Source organism: Monodon monoceros, unplaced genomic scaffold (assembly GCF_005190385.1).
Source record: "Monodon monoceros isolate NGI ecotype Baffin Bay Population unplaced genomic scaffold, NGI_Narwhal_1 Super_Scaffold_12, whole genome shotgun sequence".
In the NCBI taxonomy this organism is placed as follows: Eukaryota; Metazoa; Chordata; class Mammalia; order Artiodactyla; family Monodontidae; genus Monodon; species Monodon monoceros.
The window spans coordinates 110069074-110089323 of NW_021703768.1; positions in this window are offsets into that span (position 1 = coordinate 110069074).

Below are 20250 nucleotides of genomic sequence, written 5' to 3' on the forward strand. Positions count from 1 at the left end.
GCTAAAATTTAATCCCCATGTACTAGAGACCTTCACTCTATTGACTATGGACTGAGGCAGCATTCTTGCACAAGTGTCTTAGCCTGGGTTCCTCAGAAAGCAGAGCCTGAGGCCAGTGCTTCTGTGCAGTTAGGTAATTTATTTGGGAATAAGATTCCAAGGAGCAGAAGTAAAGGATAGGGGGAGGAAACAGGGAAGGAGGGAGACCCAATACCAGGATGTATTATCAGGATGGCCAGCACCAAGGGCACTGTTCCATCCAGCCAAGATTTCTCAGGAGCCTTATGAAATGTATCTCAAAACCATCTGCACTATGATGAAAGGGGAAAGCATTTACATATTGGCCTTCATTCCCCATTCGTCAAAGGCAGCCCCACAGGTGTCAATTCCCACAGTTCCAGGTTGCACATGGATGAGTCCCAAACAGGTTCTGTCCCGTGGATAGAAAGCAAGAAGTAATGTACTGCAGGCCTGAGGTGAAGCACTGTCAGGCTGCACTTCAGTGAAGCTGGTCAGAGTGTGTGAACTGGTTGCTGCAACAGTGACTTGGAGTAAGCGGTGGGGCTGAGGGGACTGGGGATTGGACGTGGTGCACAAGGTATATATATAATGTGTCACAGGGAGATCTGAGCTAGAATGTGTACAGACATGGGTAAAAAGCTCCAGGGTTGGATAGATAACTCAAAAAACGTGTAGCATAACAAAACGAGCAGCATCAAACTCAGGTGGGGAGGGAAGGAAGCTTGGTTTCTGTAACAGCGTTAACTTCTCTACTCTCCTCACACCCGGTTCTGTGCAGGGTTCCTGATTAACTGACATCACAGTGCCTCCAGAATATAATTACGGTCCTTCCTGCTCTTTCTCCTGTTGCACAAATGAGCAGTTCTGAGTTTTCTCTCTTATTCTCAATGTCACTGATCAGTCATTTGTGACCTTCTGGGCGCAAAAATCATAACTACCTGAATGCTTCAATCTCTTCCAGTGGCAGGGCAATAGCCCAAGTCCCTGCTCCCAGGCTGAACCAAGTATCTGAAAAATCCAAGGCCTCTGTGCAGGCCTGCTGGACTCTTGTGTGACTTGTTTCCATCAGTCATGATTTTGGGAAACTGACCAGATTATCCTGCCCAGGGATCTCCTCTCAAGGAACCCAGAGGGATGTTTGGTGCGTGGTAAGGTGCTCAGTTAATGCGCATAAGAATTAGAAACCAGGATACCCACAGAAATGCAAAGGACAAAGCAAAGGCAGTGGAGGAACAATTCAGATTTTAAAAATAATAAAAAGTCTTCTACCACAGATCGAAGTGCAAACAGGAGTGTACCCCATAATCTTTTCCTATTCTTGGCAACTAGTTCCTGCCTCCCAGACCTCCCTGGAACACTATCCTGAATTCCAGAAGGGCTGGTGTTTGCCAAAGAGAATTAGTCTGCTTAACACCTAGAATAAGTGATGATGAATGCCTTGGGCAGAGGGCCATGTTCCCTGTCAGGTGTAAATATCACAACAAATCTTTCCCCTAGGTGTTTGTCATTTAACTGATTTTCTTAAAGGGCTTTTTAAGGTAACAGAAAGAGGCTTGATGCAATTCAACATTAACAATACCTTATGTTGTGTGCCATTGCAATAAAAGCACTTTGGAAAAATACATCTATATTTTCATTTGATCCTCATAAAAGTCTTATGAGATTGAGAAAGGATGCCCAGGATGACAAATCAGAGGTTTCTCAGCAGAAATCATGTCTTCCTGGAGTCTCAGGCAGACCCACCCCAGAAGGTCTCACCTTGGGAAGAGGGGGCCTCATCTCAAGGACAGGTGTGCAAGAGGCTTCCAGAGACACTGGGACATCATCTCTCTGCTGGGCCAGCCGGAAGGCAACAGCCAGGCACCAGACTGACTCTTTTAACCCCAGAAGTCTCACATGAGAAACTCTTCTCATGGATGTGTAGGGGAGGTGTGGACATACACTCTATACATCAAGGAGAGTCTGCTAAATGCATGCAGCGGTATCAGTATTTCACAGGGCTAGTCTACTGAAACTTCAGAACTATTGTATTCATAATCATGTAACCTTTGATTATGAACGAAATAGTTCTGAAAACAACAAATGTCATCATAGAATTGCCCTCCCCTAGACCAAACAAAATGAGCATAAAAAAGTAAAAACCTATGAATATTTTTCACCAAAATTAACCAAACAAGAAAGCAGCATAACTTAAAACAATACACTTTAAAAATCGATGGAAGGAAAGAAACAGAAGATTCTAACATTGCTCCTCAGCTCTTTAGCCATACTGGAAAGGCATCAACATCTGAAACAGTCTCTCTACTTACTCCCATATCTGGCAAACAGCAGACAGGGTGAAGGTCTCTATTTATTTCCCTGTTCAAAGATTTTTGGCAACTACTGTAGAGAACAAATGGATGAAACAGAGAAAATGGACAAAGAGGCTGATTACTCTGAAAGAATTGAGACCTGCTCTATGAGAAATGCTAAAGGGAGTCCTTCAGGCTGAAATGAAAGGACAACAGCAGGACTTTCCTGGTGGCGCAGTGGTTAAGAATCCGTTTGCCAATGCAGGGGACACGGGTTTGATCCCTGGTCCAGGAATATCCCATATGCCACGGAGCATGCTCTGTGTTCCACAACTACTGAGCCTGCATGCCACAACTACTGAAGCCCATGTGCCTAGAGCCCGTGCTCCACAACAAGAGAAGCCACCACAATGAAAAGCCCACGCACTGCAATGAAAAGTAGCCCATGCTCACCGCAACTAGAGAAAGTCCATGCGCAGCAACAAAGACCCAATGCAGCCAAAAATAAAAATAAATAAAATAAAATAAATTTATTTTTAAAAAAAGGACAAGAGCAATGCAAATCCACATGAAGGAATAAAGAACACGGAAAAAGGGAACTACCTAATAAATATAAAAGACAGTATTAATAAGAGTGAGGAAATTAATACCAATCTTACAGAAAAAAGGATTATAAAAGAATACTATAAACAACTGTATGCAAACAAATTAGATAACCTAGATGAACTGAACAAATTCCTAGAAACACAAATTACCAAAATCATCTCAAGAAGAAATAAAATCTGAACAGACTTAAAGAGATTGAATTAATAAACAAAACCTCCCAACAAAGAAACGCCCAGAATCAGATGGCTTCACTGGTGAATTCTACCAAATATTTAAAGAAGAATTAACACCAATCCTTCTCAACTTCTTCCCCAGAATAGAAGAGGAGAAGACACTTCCTAACTCATTCTATGAGGCCAGCGTTTCCCTGAGACCAAATCCAGACAAAGACATCAAAGGAAAAGAAATCTATAGATCTAATCCCTTTTGAACATAGATGTAAAATATTCAACAAAATACTAGCAAGCCAAATCCAGCAGTATAATAAGAGAATTACATACTGTGACCAAGTGGGATTTATCCCAGGAATACAAGGGAAGTTCAATGTACAAACGTTAATTAATGTAATACAACACATTAATAGAATGAAGGTTTTAAAAAATGATCATATAAATTAATGCAGAAAATCATTTGATAGGGAATTCCCTGGTGGTCCTGTGGTTAGGGTTCCATGCTTCCACTGCAGGGGGCACGGGTTTGATCCCTGGTCAGGGAACTAAGATCCTGCAAGCCACGCGGTGCGGCCAAAAATAAAAATCATTTGACAATATCCAACACCTTTTCTTGATAAAAACAAAACACTCAACAGACTAGAAATAGAAGGGGAACTCCCTCGACATGACAGATGGCATCTATGAAAACCTCATAGCTAATGTTATACTCACTGGTGAAACTGAAAGCTCATCCCCTAAGATCAGTAACACAACAAGGATGTTCATCAACAGAAGGATGGCCACTTCTGTTCAACACTGTACTGGGAGTTCTGACCATAATAATTAGGCAAGAAGAAGAAATAAAATGTAGCCAAATTGTGAAGAATAAAATAAAGCTACAGTAATCAAAACACTGCGGTACTTGCAGAAAGACAGACATATAGATCAATGAAATAGAATAGAGAGCACAGAAATAAACCTTCACATACATAGTCAAATGATTTTTTTTAAAAAATGCCAAGATCGGGCTTCCCTGGTGGCGCAGTGGTTGAGAGTCCGCCTGCCAATGCAGGGGACACGGGTTCGTGCCCCAGTCCGGGAAGATCCCACATACCGCGGAGCGGCTGGGCCCGTGAGCCATGGCTGCTGAGCCTGCGCATCCGGAGCCTGTGCTCCACAATGGGAGAGGCCACAACAGTGAGAGGCCCGCGTACCGCAAAAAAAAATAAAAAAAATTTTAAAATGCCAAGACCATTCAAGGGGGAAAGGACAGTCTTTTCAACAATGCTGCTTGGAAAACTGGATGTCCACACACAAAAGAATGAAGTTGGACTCTTACCTTTTACACCATATGCAAAAATTAACTCAAAGATGGATTAAAAAAAAACAAAACTAAAGAGCTAAAACCCTAAGACTTTTTAGAAGAAAACATAGGGGGAATTTCCATGACACTGGATTTAGAAATGATTTCTTGGATATGGCACAGGCAACAAAAGAAAAAAATAGATAAATTGGACTTCATCAAAATTAAAAACTTTTGTTTATGTCAATTACATCTCAATAAAGCTGGGGGAAAAAGTTTTGTGCATCAAAGGACATTACCAAGAGATGAAAAGGCAACCTATAGAATGGGAGAAAATGTTTGCAAATCATATTTCCAATAATGGGTTAATATCCAAAATATATAAGGAACTCCTACAACTCAACAATTAAAAAAAGTTTTTTTTAACGGGCAGAGGACTTGAGGAGACATTTCTTCAAATAAGATATACAAATGGCCAATAAGCACATGAAAAGATGTGCTAATCATTAGGGAAATGCAAATCAAACAACAAATAAGATACCATTTCACACCCAGTAGGATAGCTGTTATTAAAAACAAAACAAAACAGAAAATAATAAGTATTGGTGAAGATGAGGGGAAATTGGAACCCTTGCGCATTGCTAGTGGGAATATAAAGCAGTGCAACTGCTATGGAAAACAGCATGGCCTTTCCTCAGAAAAACCAAACACAGAATTACCACATGATCCAGCAATTCTAGTTCTAGGTATACACCCAAAGAAATTGAAAGCATAGACTTAAACATATTTGTACACCTATGTTTACAGCAGCATTATTTACAATAGACAAAAGGTGGAAACAACCCAAGTGACCATCAACAGATGCGTGGATAAACAAACTGTGGTATATATACACACAATGGAATACTATTCAGCCTTAAAAAGGAATGGAGTTCTGAGACATGCTATAGCATGGATGAGCCTTGAAAACATTGTTAAGTGAAATAAACCAGACACAAAAGGACAAATATTGTATGATACCATTTATATGAGGTACCCAGAATAGTCAAATTAATAGAGACAGAAGATAGAATAATGGTTACTGGGGGCTAAGGGGAAAGAGTTAATGGGTAAATAGTTTCAGCTTGAGATGATAAAAAAAAACTCTGGAGATGGATGGTGGTATTGACTGCACAACAATTTGAATGTACTTAATGCCATTGAATTGTACACTTAAAATGGTTAAACTGGGACTTCCCTGGTGGCATGGTGGGTAAGACTCCACACTCTCAATGAGGGGGCCTGGGTTCCATCTCTGGTCAGGGAACTAGATCCCACATGCATGCCACAACTAAGGAGCCCACGTGCCACAACTAAGACCTACTGCAACTAAATAAATAATTTTTAAAAAGCTTAAAATGATAAATTTTAGGTTACATATATTTTACCATAATAATTTTTTTAAAAGAATTGTTCAAGTATAATGGAAATAAACATTCTTAAATATTAAATTCAAGCAATAAGGTACCCATGAATCCTTTTTGAAAGAAATTATTTAAAAATTAAAGCCAGCCCATTATTAAATGAATCCATTCACAACCCATATAACAAAGAGCTAATTTACCTAGCATAAAAAGATCTACTACAAATAAATAAGAAATCAACAACCCCAATAGGAAATTGGGCAAGAAATATAAATAATACACAGGTATTGAAGCACAGATGACTTTTAAACATATGAGAAGATTCCATACCTCTCTCCTAATAAAATACAAATGAAAACTATACTGAGATATCACTTTTCACCTGTCCATCCATCCTCTTCTCTGTATAAATGCAAAGAAAAATGTATCTAATGATATTTTCCTAATATTAGTAGTAATAATTTTTAGATAGTAGGATCTGGGGAGCTTTTAAAAACATCTATTGTTGTATTTGCTATAGTGTTTATATTCCTTATAATGAGCATGTACACATTTTTAAGTAGCTTTAGTTAAAAAATAAAACTGGAGGGCTCCCCTGGTGGCGCAGTGGTTGGGAGTCCACCTGCCGATGCAGGGGACATGGGTTCATGCCCCGGTCCGGGGGGATCCCACATACCGTGGAGCAGCTGGGCCCGTGGGCCATGGCCACTGGGCCTGAGCATCCAGAGCCTGTGCTCTGCAGCGGGAGAGGCCACAGCAGTGAGAGGCCGGTGTACCACAAGAAAAACAAAAAACAAAACAAAAAAATAATGAAACTGGAGGTAAATATGCAAGATGAGGACAAAGATGAATTATTTTCTTCTGTGTAATTTTGAGTATTTTTTTTAGACTCCTCCAACCCCCTCCCAAACTTTCACATATTTTAATGTATTTCAACTCCTGATATGACACACTTCCAGTTTTATATTTCTTTTTGACATTCCTGCCTTCATACATACATCGTCCTCCTTCATCTCTGATTATCCTAATTCTATCCCTGTTCAAGGTTCACCTCAAAGCACATCCTCTTGGGAGGCACTATAGCTTATTGGCTAAGTGTCCACACCTGGAGCAGATATGTGGTCCCTGAGGTCCAAAAGTAGGCTTCTCCACTTACTAGTTCTATAAGTTTGAGCAACTTACTTAACCATTCTGAGACTCAGTTTCCTCATCTGTAGAATAGATGATCGATCTAATTAGGTTTTTATAAGGATTCAACTGGATCATGCATGTAAAGTACACAGCAGAACTAAATTTGTGTTGAAAATAATATTGCTATTCCTCCTGACCCCCCCCAATGTAATTATTGACTCTACAAATAATTAATCTTTATTTTCTGTTTGGTTTCATGAGGGGAATTATAACTACCTTTGGGAGGAAAGACAAGTCTTCTACCCCTAAAGTACTTAAGTAGTACATTCACTTTACATTTGGTAGTTTTTGTTCAACAGATATTTTTACTCATTCATCCCTTAATGAGAGGCAGACCCCTCAGGAAAATATAATTCATGATGCCCACACCGACTTCTTTTTCTTTTTAGTCCAAGCAGATTAATGGTACCTGGGCTTCTCGAAAGCTTTGGTAACAAAACATGTAAACTCACTTACTGTCAGCCTCCAGCCTTCACAGTGAGATGGGTTTGGGCTGTCTGGTGTCTGGGATTAGTGAAGGAAATGTTTGACCTATGAGAAAGCTCAGTAGTAGTCATGATCTGTGTTCAAGCCTGTTTCAATGGGATAAGCCAATGTTGGACCAGAAGAGCTCTGCCCTCTCACAGGTGATTCACTCAAACAGCAAGTCTCCACAGCAAGGTCATCCTATGCCACCCAGCTCTCCAGAGGCACCTTGCTCAGGGAGAAAGGTGTCAGAACAAGAGTGCCTTTTGGTGTGCTAACTTCTTTTCCGTACAGAATGACAGAGATTTCCATCTGTATTGCCAAATATATGTCTTTCCCTTTGGGAACACTTATAAAAGACTAGTTCTTTTCCCCAGAGAACCAGGGACACCCAAAGCAAAATTATTTACCTTTGATTGTTCAAGAACAATTGCTCACCCCTGTCTTTTTTTTTTTTTTTTTTTTCTGTGGTATGCGGGCTTCTCACTGTTGCGGCCTCTCCCGTTGCGGAGCACAGGCTCCGGACGCACAGGCTCAGCGGCCACGGCTCATGGGCCCAGCCGCTCCGCGTCACGTGGGATCTTCCCGGACCGCGGCATGAACCCGTGTGCCCTGCATCGGCAGGCGGACTCTCAACCACTGCGCCACCAGGGAAGCCCTCCCTTTCTATGTTTTGACTTTTGCCTCCTCCTCAAGAAAGTTAAGAGATATTTTTGCAATTGGCAGGTCGTATTTTTCTAGAGGCAAACAGTTATAGTATTGAGTTCTAAAGTGAGGTTTGAAGGTTATCCATGGAACAAGCGTTTTATAAAGACACTAGCTCACACAGAGGACATAGCTGATAGTTTAATAGTAAAGCAGAACATGTCTTATGAATGGGAAAGTGGATACAGAGGTCCCCTGCCCACCTGACACCTCACCCAACATGGGCAGAACAGAACCCCTACAAAACTTGGTCCTTTTCAAGATTCTCCAACTCAGTGAAGGACATCATTGTGTCAGTTTGAGTCCTCCTAGAGCAGACAGCAAGATGGTATTAAATGCGTGAGTTTAATGGGAAAAATGTTCATGAAGTGTAAAGAGGAGAGGGAGCAAGAGAAGGCAGAGAGAGACTCAGACCACGATGCAGGTATGTCCCCTGTGAAAGGGGAGAGGGAAGGAAGGAGGATTAGGTAGGAAGATCCTCAAACTGCAGAGCTCTGAGAAAGTGCTGGCCACACTGACGGGAAGCCCCAGAATACAGATTTCCTGTTGGAGAAGTCCCACCTTGGGCAGAAATGGCCTGGCTCTTGTACCCATACTGTGATCATTCATTGACCGGGAGCAGCCAGAACGTGAGGCCTTGTGTAAATACTGCAGTGGATCTGAAGGTGCCAGTGGCTGGAGGCTCTCAGCTAACTATATTCATTGTAGAAGGGTCTCTTGAAGAGAGATCTGAGTACCTACATTCCTGCCACAATCATTCATTCAATTACACAACCTGGGAGTCATGCTTGGTATCTCCTTTTCCGTTATCTCTAAGACCCAATCCATGGCTAAGTTCCTGACCATTTTACCTCCTAAACAGCTCTCACATCTGTCCATTTCTCTCTGTCTCCCCTACCACTACCACCATCATCTTGCTCCCAACAGGTGACCATCTTTCAATCCATTCACCACACAACAGACAAAGCAGTCATTTCAAAACACAAGTCAGATGCTACAACCCCTTGCTTAAACAACATAGTGCTCATGGGATAAAGACCTAAGTCCTGAGCATGACCTTTAAGGCCCTACCTGTTATGGCTTTGCCTTACTCTATAGCCTCCTGTGGACTTGGGTTCTTCTTATGGCTCAATTGACCCTTTGAGTTTCAGATAGACAATGGTTCAGATCCAGCCTTCTTCCAGTTCTCCAAATGTTCCAAGTTCTTTCCTGCCTCAGGACCTTTGCACGTGCTGTTTCCTCCACTAATTATCTCTTCTCCAAGCCCATGCCCCTTTACCCAGTTAACTAATCCTCATTCCTTAGCTCCCAGTTCAAACAACCCTTCTTCTGAGAAGCCTTCTAGGACCCCACCCTTCCACCCCTCCAGAGAGGTTCAAATCCTTCTCATAGAATGAAATGCCCTTTGTAACATTTAGGATGGTATTCTATAATTGACTGATTATTTGGTTGTCTGACTACATCACTAAAGTGTGTTTCCTGAGGGCAGAGCCTGTGTCTATTTTCACTCATTATTGAATCCCCAGGATTAGCAGAGCGGCTGCATTTTGCAGTTGCCACAAAATACTTGTTGAATGAATGAAGTATCTAAAAGAGTTTTTAAAATTTTTTTCCTTTTTATTTGAATCACACCAGGTGTTTTCTTTTCTAACCATTTCTTTCCATTTATACTGTTCTCTAGCTGTGTTGCCTGATCTCCTCCACCCGAGCCCCATCCCCACTCTCTGCCCATGATAAAGTTTTTGAGTGCTGGCCTTGGACTTGGGTTTTCAGGTCTTCATTGATGAGCACTACAGGCCTGGATAAAGTGCTTGCTGCAGAACCTGCTATTGCATAAGATTGTATTCTAGATTTAGAAGGTCAGGGAGGGTAAGAAAGAAAAGAAAGTGAGTTGCCCTCAAAGAATTGGGATACAAAATCAAGTCAATCAGAGCAAAGATATGCTTCCATAAAGCGAAATAAGGACTCCAGGACTTACAAGGCCTAACAGTACTGTTATTCAGTAAGGCCTTATTTTATCTAAAAAAGAAATGTGTCCATCTGAGAAGGAGCAGCCCATGTAGCATCATAAAAAAGATGTGAGTGTTGATCAGGCACCATCCCGAGGAGAAGGGCCAGCCAGGCCAGCAGGAATGAGTGCCCAGTCCCCCCAGCAGGTCATCTGACCTTTGCTGTGGAAGAAGACGCAGCAGGCTACCCAAGCCTGATATCATTAAACATTTAAGGCAGATAATTCACTCTTCCGATTCTATTTCAAGCTCGCCAAGCCACTTTCTGAAAATTAGGCTCCAAACTGCACAGTTCAAAATGCACAGAAGAGAGTGCATTCATGAGGCAAACTCTAGAGTCCAGTGTTCTGGGCGGTTTTGCTTCTAACAGGAATAGTTAAGCTCCAGGTTTTGGAATCAGCCTTTATTTGAACCCTGACTCTACCACTTATATACATATTAACTGTGTGACCTTGGGGATTGCCTTCATTTTTTTCCCCCAACTGAAAAAAGATGGCAAGGCACTACAGGACTGTAGAGAGAATTAAATGAGGCAATGTATGTAATGCACTTAACATAGAGTCTAGCAAATAGTTAATGAAATCAATAAGTTTGCATCCTGATTTTACACTTTGCTGATTTTTAGTCAACGCTGGAACACTGAAAGATGAAATGTTTGACCCCACAAGGTTGAAGACCAAATCTAGACCTTGGGAAATCACCAAGACTCCAGGCTAGCCATCACCTCCCGGCACCTCTCTGTTCCCACGTGTAACATCTATAAAAGGTAACAAGGATTTGGCTTTATTTTCTTGTGACTTTTTTTTCTCTTTTCCTGCCCCTCATCTCCCAGACATACTTTTTTTTTTTTTTTGCGGTATGCAGGCCTCTCACTATTGTGGCCTCTCCCGTTGCAGAGCACAGGCTCTGGATGCGCAGGCTCAGTGGCATGGCTCACGGGCCCAGCCACTCCACGGCATGTGGGATCTTCCTGGACCGGGGCACGAACCCGTGTCCCCTGCATCGGCAGGCGGACTCTCAACCACTGTGCCACCAGGGAAGCTCCCCAGACATACTTTTGATGTAACTTTAGCTCTACTTTGCTCTCACGGAGTCAAGAATTATTGTCCTATAACAAGGAAGAGGCTCCAAGGCTTGCCTTGATGATTTTTTTTTTTTTTTCCTTTTTGCTTCATACCACAGACCAAAAGCATCATCTTCTGGAGGGGGAAACGTGTTTTTCTAAGGTCATCCTTTGGCCTGCCCCACTGCCCCACCTGCTCTTGAGGGAAACACTGCAAGGACACATGAAAAGCCACAACATCAGTCACAGATCAAGGCCTCCATCACGCAGGGAATGTGCCCAAATTACAAACAGGCAAACCAAAGTAACTGGCAGATTAAGCAGTTTGTTTTGTTTTTCTGTTCCAGTTATCACACAGCTCTATGACAAAAAATAACAAAGAAACACATGGCAAATTGTTTTTTGGGTACGGAGTCTTGACAGTGTTTTTCGGTTTCTACAGAAGTGCTTACAAAAGTATTTTTCAGCTGTCAGTGGCTGATGCTGGACAGAGCTGTAGAGACTTCTGTCAAACTTTGTTAGCAGTGGCATAATTATAGGGGTTAATTGTCAGGCTAAGTGTGAGGTGCCTTCCAAAAAGACTGCAGTGCCCTCCCCATCCCCCCCTCCAGTTCGTCTAAGTGAAGATAACACAGTTCGAACTTTGAAAACTATCCTTTTATCAACTATTAGAGAATGTCTATCAAGCATCCAGAAAAACAATGATTTGGTCGCTGCCCTCAAAGAACCCACCTACAGCCTAATAGAAAATACCAAATATTTAGTCCCTTATATCGTTTCATTTAATTCCCACAACCCTGAGGTAGGTATGGTTATTATCCCCATCCTACAGGAGAAGAAACTAAAGCTAAGGGAGTAAATATTTTGCTCCAAATCACACAGCCAACAAGTGCCAGAGTCAGGGCTTTAACCTGGAATCTCTAAATCCTCGGGTATTGATAGGCACCACTCAGACCAGGATTCCAAACCTTAAACTTGCTGTTCCAGTTTTTCTTATCAAACGAAGCGCCCCTCATTTCACCGACATCATTGACTTTTAGTTCCCCGCTGACCCAGGATGAAGAGCCTGGTACCTCGTGGTCAGGCACGGGCTGTCAGCGGTGCCTGTGCCCCCAGCGGGGCAGAGGGACCAGTGCGCATGCCTGGGCTGGGGAGCGCCGGACTCCCGGGGTCTGAGAACGAAACCTGCAGCAGTTCCCTCAGCACCTCCCACCGGGACCCCTCAGAGGCTTGCCCCCAAACGCCCAGGCCAGCACCCGCCTGCTCAGGCCAGAAACCCACGAAGCGCCGCCGGCAGTCAGATCCCGGGCCCGCCTCCAGCTGCGAGGCCCCGGCGGGCGCTAAATGAAGGGCAGATGAGAAAGCAGCCCGGGGGAATTGAGTCGCCGTGGGCCGCGTAGCCGGGCGAGGGCGCAATGCGCGGCCGCGACGTGCGCAACGGGCTGACTGTTGGTGTCTCGGGTGGACGTGGCTCCAGCCGAACGCCGCCCGGACAGCCACGTGCAGACCCGAGGCCCGGGCCCCCGCCTCTGGCTGACGGCCCCGTGCTCCGCGTTCACCGCGCGCTCGGGCTCAAGCCCGCCTCTCGGCCGCTTTCACTTTCGCTTTCGCTTTCCTGCCGAGAGTGTTGAGGAAAATGAAAGTGGCGGTGTCCAACAGCCGGCGTATCAGCCGTCGGGGCGAGGGGCGCAGGGTGCGGGGCGGTGGGCCTGGGGCTAGCGAGCTGAGGCCACAGCCCGCGCCCGGCGAGGTAAGCGCAGCCCTTTCGTGGTCGCCTCGCGGGCTCCTCCTTGCGGACCGCGCGGGCGGGACGCCAGGCGGCCGTTGGGCGAGGGCCGGCCTGGCCGGGGGTTCCTGCGGCGGGGCTGGGAGGGCCTGAGATGCGGTACCGCTGGGCTCTTGTGGCTCTGATCCTCCAGGCAGGGCTGAAAGCCCAGGGCGGGGTGGCGGGGGGCTTGGACAAACGCGCCAAGGATCTGGCTGCGTGGGGTCGAGGTGGGGCGGGGGCTAGCCAGGCCACCGCTCCCATCACACGTTTTCTTTTTGTAGAAGGCCGACCCCCACCCCACCCCACGCCTCCACCGAGTTTCTGTAAAAATCAAAGTGGGAGGATGTATGTAAAATGCTGAGCAGCATGTCTCACCTGAGCCCAGCAGGGAGGAATTCATAATTTACGCCTTCTTATCTCTATCAAACTCCTCTGCTTGGGCACGCAGCCCCATACCTGGCTTGTTTGGCTACGTTTTTCAGATCTGGTGTACTTGGGCGCACCTGGGGTGCCTTTCAGGTGTTCCCTGAGCTGGCAAGCTTGCAGCTCATCTCTCTTGGTCGTAGGCATGGAGAGTAACTAGGCCAGGATGCCGCTCCCTCCCCAAGGCTCTGCTCAGGTGAAAACAGGGGCTGACTCTGCAGGGGCCCCAACCCCAGGGCTGGCAGAAATGGTCAGGGGTGGATGCACTCGGGGACTCAGTCCATCCCAAACAGGACACTTTCTGTCCACTCCGTCCACCAGCAGAAGGGTGAAAGATGAATGCCCAGGTCTTTGCCCTTGGTCATGCCAGCTCAAAATTGGGCTCCATCTCAAGGCTATGGAGACAGCCGCTGCCCTTGGGTGTCCCCCATTCCCTGGCAAGAGAAAATATATATGCAAGGTGCCCACAAGACCAGTTGTGTAGATGGGAGAAGACCCTAAGTGTTAGGAGTGAAGTGACTAAATTGCAGGCACTTGACTTACATTTGAGTGATGATGGTTTTTGTAGGCAATACCAAGAGCACCCCCCTTTTACTCAACTTTTGTCTCAGCCTAATCACATGGATCTGATCGTAAGGCCCATTTCTGAAAGAACACTTGAATAACCTTAACTTTGAAAACAGCCTTGACAAAAGATCAAGGTCCTAATTTTTAAAACATGGAGTTCCCCCTCTGTACACCCCTTCAGGGTGGTGGTGAGTATTTATTGCTTTTAGAAAATACCACCTTTATCATGAGCCAGAAAATCAGATTCTTTGATTTTGTGATGTACTTTCAATGAGCTATTCCTTTTCTTTGGAATTCGTTAATGTCTCTTCTCTCTCCTATTAACTAAATTTAAGCTGAAATGCATGGTTCTCTCCCTTTCCTCTCTTCTGTCTGCGGGTGGAGAGGGAGAGGGTTGTAGTAGACACCATCCACAGCATTTTCACCACCCCAAGTTCTTGCTTCCATGTTCCTGAAAACTGAATGAATCCGCTAAAGACCGTGCAAGCCTCCCTACTACCTTCTTTTCTCGTGGCTTTATTATTCATTGGTTTAGCCACCAGCATGTGATGTACTTTATTACATTTTTCACAAGAAAATAATGCATGGGATTTTATTTTCCTTAGGATCTCAGGCCTTCAAAATTGAATTGCTCATACTCTTCAGTCATGGCACACTATAACCCTTGGTCCATTTAGAGTCTGTCATTTTGTTTCATTTCATTATTTTATCCTCCATTTCTCAACACGCTCCTTCCCATGCACGCACACTTAGGGAACCATGGTGACATATTGGTTTGTTTTACAAACTACCTTTCCTTATATCTTCTCAGAAAATGTGTATCTTTGAAATGTATGTCATGTTTTGCTTTTTTTGTACTTATCTAAATAAATACTGCTGTGCTATAAATCTCATACTGTTTCTTTGTTTCCCTCAGCATTATGTTTTTAAGTCGAACCATATTGATATATGTAAGTCTGATTCATTAATCCTGGCTGTTGCATAATTTTCTATCAAGAGTGTACACCGCAAGTACTTAACTAGTCCCCCGGAAATAGACATTAAGTGGCCTCCAACTCCTTGCTTCCACAAACAGTGCTGCACCAGATATCCTTTCCAGTGTCTCTGTGTGTTCTCCGGCAAGAATGTCTCTGAGATAGATAGATCCATAGATAGGTATGAGATTGCTAATTCTGGGATACTTGTAGGATGTCTTTTACTAAAAACTGCTACTTTGTGCTGCTGAATGGCTTCATCAGTTTCCTCCCACCAGGAGTCCATGAAGAGTCCCTTTTCCAGTGTCTGTCAGCACTTATTATTATCTAATTTAGTAATTTTTTGTCAAACTAGTAGGTTAAGCAGTACTCCATTTCTGTTTTAATTGAGCATCTCATCATATTGTTTTGCCATTTGTGAATTGCCTATTTGTCTCATTACTCTTCTTCTAGGTTTCTGATATTTTCTATCTGGTTTTCATTTGATCCTTATATATTGGTATGCTCACTAAAATGTTAATCCTTCGTGAAATGTCAATGTTGTAAATCTTCCCGTAGTCTGGTCTCCTATCTGTTAGCTTCATTTATGGTCTCCTTTTTATTATTATTAACAACTTTATTAAGATATAATTTACATACCATAAAATTCACCCATTAAAAGGATACAATTCAGTGGTTTGTGGTATATTTACAGAGGGTGTAACCATCACCATAATCTAATTTTAGAACATCTTTATTACTCCATTAGCAGTCATTCTCCAGTATCCCTTAATATTCCCCTCCCCAGCCGTAGGCAAGCACTAATCTACTTTCAGTCTCTATGTACTTGCCTATTTCTGGACATTTCATATAAATGGGATTGTAACAGTATGTGGTTTGTTGTGACTGGCTTCATACACTTAGCATAATGTTTTGGAGGTTTATCCACACTACAACATGTATCAGTAGTTTGTTCCTTTTTTAAAAAAATTTTTGGCTGCATTGGGTGTTCGTTGCTGCACGCGGGCTTTCTCTAGTTGTGGCGAGTGGGGGCTACTCTTCGTTGTGGTGCACGGGCTTCTCATTGTGGTGGCTTCTCGTTGCAGAGCACAGGCTCTAGGCATGCGGGCTTCAGTAGTTGTAGCACACAGGCTCAGTAGTTGTGGCTCCCAGGCTCTAGAGCATAGGCTTAGTAGTTGTGGCGCATGCGCTTAGTTGCTCCGTGGCATGTGGGATCTTCCTGGAGCAGGACTCGAACCCATGTCCCCTGCATTGGCAGGCAGATTCTTAACCACTGCACCACCAGGGAAGCCCCAGTTTGTTCCTTTTTATTGCCCAGTATATTCCATCATGTGGATTTATCATGTGGATAAACATTTTGTTTATCCATTCATCAGTTGAGGGACACTTAGATTGTTTCTGCTTTTTGGCTATTACTAATAATGCTTCTATGAACATTCATGTACAAATTTTTGTGTAAACATATATTTTCACATCTCTTGGGTATATACCTAGAAGTGGAATTGCTGGATCATATGGTATGTCTTTGTTTAAACTTCCAAAGTAGCTGCAACATTTTACAGTTCCACTAGCAATGCATGAGTGTTTCAATTGTCTACATCCTCACCAACACTTGTCTATATTTTTGATTATAGCCATCCTAACAGGTGTAAATTTCTAGCTCATTGTGGTTTTAATTTGCACTTCCCAGATGGTTAATGATATTGAGCATCTTTTAATATGCTTATTAGCCATTTGTATATCTTCTTTGGAATAATGTCTATTCAGATCTATTTGGAAAATTTGATTGTCTTTTGTTATTGAGTTGTGTTATTTATATATTCTTTTTTTTTCTTATGACGTCTTCTGGAATCATCAAGGTGTCTTTGTCCCCATTCCTTCCTTCCTTCATTTCATTTAGTGACTTGGAATTCTGTATCCTATTAGGAGCCCTCATTAAGTTCTAAGCATAGGTAAACATATTTTCCTATAAATGCTAAAAATTAATCAGAATGTCCAACTTCATTTCAAACATAAGAAACTTTTTAGCATGGTTTTAATCCTTCTCTCCCACAGGCACATACACACGTGTGTCTGCCTAAGAATTATTGAAATAATCTGGAAGCTTCCTATTGTTATTAACTCTTCATGCTTCAAAATACGCTTTTATTTTTCTATTTTAGAAGTCTTAACAGTTGCATTAATCTGTAACCTATTTGTGCAGTTGCTTATTGCACCAAGATAGGAAGGCTTAAACACATGTTTATTTTAGAGTTTTCATTGACTTACTGAAAAGTTTTAGTGATTTGTGTCTCAGGAGTAATGCCTCTCTGGGTCTCTTATTTCTCAAAAGTATTCTTTGGAATCCATGCTATTCTGATCCTCATTTGACCTTTGCCTGCACAAAAGCATTCTAAAATATTTGCAAATGCTAAAGTCACTTCCTCATGTTTTACTGAGTTTACTTTAGCTTGGTTAAACCAAGTGCAATATCAGTTTGTGTAAATTTACCACTAGCTGAGGTTCATATAATTGCCCTCCCCAGGGTCAGAAACTGGCTGGAGGAGTATGAAAATAGCTTTGAAAATTCAGCTGCTGAATATCTTACACTAAAAAGCTTAACATTTTAACATTTTTGTTTATAACAGTATCTGAGGGTGAAGTAAAGTGGGCACTGTCATAGTAAAACTATGGTAAAACTAACTTGGATGGAGTTTATCAAAACCTTTTTAAAGTGTCCATACATTTTATCCCTGTAATTCTGATTTCAACATGTATCCTAAAACCTGTTTGCCTTTGGGCTTATTTCAGGTGGTGCAGGGTAATTCTAGGCGGGATACATTTGCAGCATCATCTAACACTGACTCCCGTGGTAACAAAGTTATTCCTCTGGTCAATTCCTTTCCAATCTGCTGACCAAGGGGAGGAGAAAAATCTCAGCTTGGAGCTAAATATGTCTTTAACACCTTGTTAAGCCTTCCTAATCTCCCACTTGATATAAAAGGATGAGCAAAGGGATAGCAGTATCAACTGTATTTTCGTGACACTGTTGTGTTTTCCATTGTATTTGTTTATTGTGACTGCCTTCATTTATGACATTTGATGCTGGTTTTCCATTGACAATAGTAAATAAGGTTTGCTTTTAAAACACTTTTATTTAAGGGCAAAAATGAGTTGATTTAAAGAGAAATGTTAAGTACAGTACAGATGGCATTTAATTATGGCAAAATAATAATATTGTTGTATGGATGACTGAAAGGTGTGAAACACAACCCTAAGAAATAATCTGAGCTTCAGACACAGATTTTAAATGGGGAAGTGTTCTTATATATGGGGCTGTTCTTGCCAGTGTGACTTCCGTTATCATAAAGTTAGAAACCACTCTGTTGTCTAACAATAAGGGATTAGTTAAGTGATTTTGATACCATGGAAAATAGTGATAGAATAGTGCCAACTCTTTAAAGTATATCTACTGACATGGAAAAATTATATACTGTTAGATAAAACAAAGCTGGTTGCAAAAGAAAAATATGCACACTATCCTAATGTTGTTAAAAAGAAAGTGTGTATGTGTGTATGCCTGTGTGTTTGTGTGTGAAAAATTGGAAGAAATATTTACAGATAAGTTATCTCTGGACTGTTGGGAGTACAGGAAATTTTTGGGGTTTCCACTAATAAACATATGTCACTTTTGTCAACAGAAAAACAATTTAAACATATAACTATTTTTAAATTAATGTGTCCTAACCTTAACAGGACTGCCTGGTATTTTGCCATCTGCAGGCACTCCTGGGTCCTTATATGCTCCTAGAATCTAGTTAGGTCCCTGTGGCCTCCTGCAAAGCCATGGGAGGATGACAAGACTTTCTTGCCACCCTTCAGTATCCTCCAAGGTATTTGTCTTGGTGGGTATATATTTATACCTTTGGAGTAAAATAGAATATATCTAAAATCCTTTGAAATAATTTTTTTGCCTCTTCTTCTCAATAGCCCTTTTAGGCTGGACCAGATTAGGATCCCACTTTTTCAGTAGACCTGAATCATTAAATAGCAATGGAGGAAATGCTGAGAGAGGGTCTCCTAGTTTCTCCTTTATTCTCTTTCTTTAACTTCTGCATTATGCTACTGACCGTGAAATTTCTACATGTTAGATATAATCATGGTTCTGTTTCACCTGGGTTGAAGATAGGTATATTTATTTATTTTTATTTTTATTTATTTATTTATTTTTGCGGTACGCGGGCCTCTCACTGCTGTGGCCTCTCCCGTTGCGGAGCTCAGGCTCCGGACGCGCAGGCTCAACGGCCATGGCTCACGGGCCCAGCCGCTCTGCGGCATGTGGGATCCCCCCAGACCGGGGCACGAACCCATGTCCCCCGCACTGGCAGGCGGACTCTCAACCACTGCGCCACCAGGGAAGCCCGAAGATAGGTATATTTAAATTTAGATGCCTCCTTTCCAGGATTACAAAATCTCTCTTAGGAAGAAAAAAAGGTTCACTGCAAGGCCTAATGCTTGGCAGAAACAATTGCTACTTTTTTCCTAGTCGAAATTCTGAGAGTGTTAGTTCTTAGAGTGTTCCTGGAAATCCCTGGACTCCTTTGTGGGAAAGGGGTTGGCAGGTCCCTGTTAAGTGAGCAGATGGTGTCTCTATCTGGAGATGGTCTTACAGCCCTAGTGCAAGCTTCTGCCTTCTACAAAGGGTGGTAAGCGCTGCCCAGGGTGAGCCAGGCAGGTCCTGAGCCTAAAGAAGGCCTGCTGCTGCATTCCAATAATGTCTGGAACTTGACTGGCTGACTCCTCCCCTCCTGGGGTCCTTCAGCTCCTCTCCACCTCACTGCCACCGCTGTGGTTCAAGCTTTCACATCTCTTGTCTGGATGACACGGTGACCTCCAGCTGGTCCCTGCCTCCCCTTCCCATAACCTCTAGCCTGTGTTTTACAAAAACCAGCGTGTATTAGTCTCCTGTTTTTGCTGTAACAAATGAACACAAAATTAGTAGCTTGAAACAATCCAAATTTATTATTTTACAGCTCTGAAGGTTTCAGAAGGGCCCTTTTCCTTCTGAAGACTCTGGAGCAGAATCATTTTGCTGACTTTTCCAGCTTCTGGAGGCTTCCTGCATTCCTTGGCTCATGGACCCTTCCTCCACCTTTAAAACTAACAAGTCTTTCTCACACTGCATCACTCTGACACTCATCTGTAGTTGAATCTCTCTTTGTGTCCCTCTTATAAGGACACTTGTGATTACATTGGGCCCACCTGGATAATCTGCCCATTTCGAGATCCTTAACCTAATCACATCTGCAATGTCCTTTTTGTCATGTAAG